Source organism: Austrofundulus limnaeus, unplaced genomic scaffold (assembly GCF_001266775.1).
Source record: "Austrofundulus limnaeus strain Quisiro unplaced genomic scaffold, Austrofundulus_limnaeus-1.0 Scaffold414, whole genome shotgun sequence".
Classification (NCBI taxonomy): domain Eukaryota; kingdom Metazoa; phylum Chordata; class Actinopteri; order Cyprinodontiformes; family Rivulidae; genus Austrofundulus; species Austrofundulus limnaeus.
Window position 1 is genome coordinate 317482 of NW_013952816.1, and position 2443 is coordinate 319924.

Consider the following 2443-nt stretch of genomic DNA (forward strand, 5'->3'; position numbering starts at 1 on the left):
TAATAATAGCCTTTCAGGATTTTTCTAATCTTGGCTAGTATGGAGATACAAAATCAAGCACTGGAAAATAGCTGTCAGACACCCCTCTGTCTTCTAAAATATAATAGATGGTTTAAAAATGCAGTGTTTGAAGAAAATAATAAAACAATGTGTAAACTGCCCTGATGCATCTCAGTAATCCAGGTAAAAAAATCAAAAGGAAAAAAAATTGTATAGGTCTTCTGGACGGGTTCTTCTCTAATGAAACGTTTTGTCTCTCCTCCAAGAGACTTCTTCAGTCTGAGAGTTTCAGGCAAAATTCAGGCTTTTAAGCACTGCCTCCATGTGACTGAAAGCCTGAATTTTGCCTGAAACTCTCAGACTGAAGAAGTCTCTTGGAGGAGAGACAAAACGTTTCATTAGAGAAGAACCCGTCCAGAAGACATATACAATTTTTTTCTTTTTGATTTTTTACCTGGATTACTGAGATGCATCAGGACATGTAAAATAGATGTAAATGTGTGTGAGATTCTCCTCAGATTGTCCTCAGAAATGATTTTTAGATGCAGAAAAAATATACATTAAATGCAGAATGAGTGACAAATTTGTCTATATAAGTAGTGGGGTGTATAAATGTGTTTGCCACTCACAAAGGTGTGTGTGTGTTGTGTGTGCGAGCATGTGCTGTTATTTTCAGCGGCGCATGAGGCTGAGAAATATTTCCACCTTTACACGTCTTTAATAAATGACTGTAAACACAGAGAAACTTAAGAATTTTGTAGAATTTAGAAAAATATTTATTAAGTTGATGTGAAGAAATGCGCATTTCCTACTCTTGTACAAAAATAGAACAACACGCCCGTCCTCCTCTGCCTCATTTCGTAAAAAACTGACATGCGGGGGGTGCCCGATGCATCAAAGCTGGACACAAAAGACCACCTGACCAAGCGTCAATATGACGCGGGGGGAGTGAGAATGCGGTGGACTCGCAGCGCTGCGAGTTTCTGCCGCGGTGTGGGAACAGCTGATTGATCCATATGCACAACTTTACGCAGCAATAAATCTATTGTGGAGCTGAGGAATCATCACAGATTTTATTCTCCTCAGCTGTGTGTGCGCTCCGCAGGCCATGCGCCCTGCATGTGTTTTCAACTACAACAACATGAAAAGTTTACAGACTGGACTGAAGTTCTTCGATCATTTTTTAGACTGATCTATTTTCTTGTCTGAGGTTAAATGATTTTCAGTCCCGAGGTTCAGTTTCATGATCGTTCGAGTTTAAACAATAAAAACTCAAACTAAAATAAAAATCTGACAGCGTGTTCAGACTCTCCTTACATCCAGAAAACACAACAGACTCATATTTCTGTGGATTCAGGTCAGATTTGTGACTTTGTGGGTTAAAACTGTCGACTGAAAAACTTTGCGTGGCTGCCGCACATTCTCACGGCAGGTGAAAAGTGTGCGTAAATATACGAACGCTTTCACGCAAACGTTGGTTTTAATACATCCCATCGTGGGCGTAGAACCTGGCGCACGTAACCTTTTTGTACGTACGCACCGTTTATACATGAGGCCCCAGATCACAGCTTGAGTTTTTATATAATCATACATTTTCTCTTAATTAAAATAAGAAAAAAAAATATTTCAATCTCCAACCTGAACAAACTCTGCAGAGGTTTGTAGTAAATACTATAAATAAATACTACTAAATACTACATTGCAGTACTTAAGTAATTTTATTGAGGATTTGTAATCTTGCCAAGTATTTTTTAAACTGTTACTTTTACTTTTATTTATTGTATTAAAACCTAAAAAAGATACTTTTACTTCTTTACATTAAAATATAACAACTAGTTACTTGTTAAAAGATTAAATCTGTCTGAACTCATCATGAACAGACTTGTTTCTGCAAACAATGAAGTGTTGAATTTACTCTGCTAAATCAGGTCAGCTGGTTCCACTAAACCAGGGGTCTGCAACCTGCGGCTCTGGGGCCACATGTGACTCTTTGGTCCCTCTGCAGTGGCTCTTTAAAAATGTGACAAACATAACAGAATAAATAGGTTTTATTTTTAGTTTTTATACCCACAACAGAAATCTATTTGTATGCAAATATGTGATCAATACTACTCATAAAATAAGTAAAACATGTTAGCTCATGCTAGCTAAAATAATACAACTTATTTTTCTCAAATCCATCAGAAATACCTTTAAAGAATTTGAAGACTGCATAATAAGAATTAGAAGGAAAAAAATGCCTGAATAGTTCAGTTGTATTAGTTTTTATGAAATTCGGTATAAGCAATATACAGTATTTTTCTTGTTTACATGAATATGATCTTTATATTTGTCTTGATGTGTATAATAAGAATTTGAAGACTGCATAATAAGAATTAGAAGGAAAAAAATGCCTGAATAGTTCAGTTGTATTAGTTTTTATGAAATTCGGTATAAGCAATAT

The 2443-nt window shown here is 35.9% G+C and overlaps 1 protein-coding gene across 3 annotated transcripts in view; it reads left to right on the top strand.

The window, feature by feature from the left end:
- The window catches only part of si:dkey-30j10.5 (uncharacterized), a 33235-nt gene that overhangs the window by 2335 nt on the left and 28457 nt on the right, over window positions 1-2443 (top strand). The window lies entirely within an intron of this gene.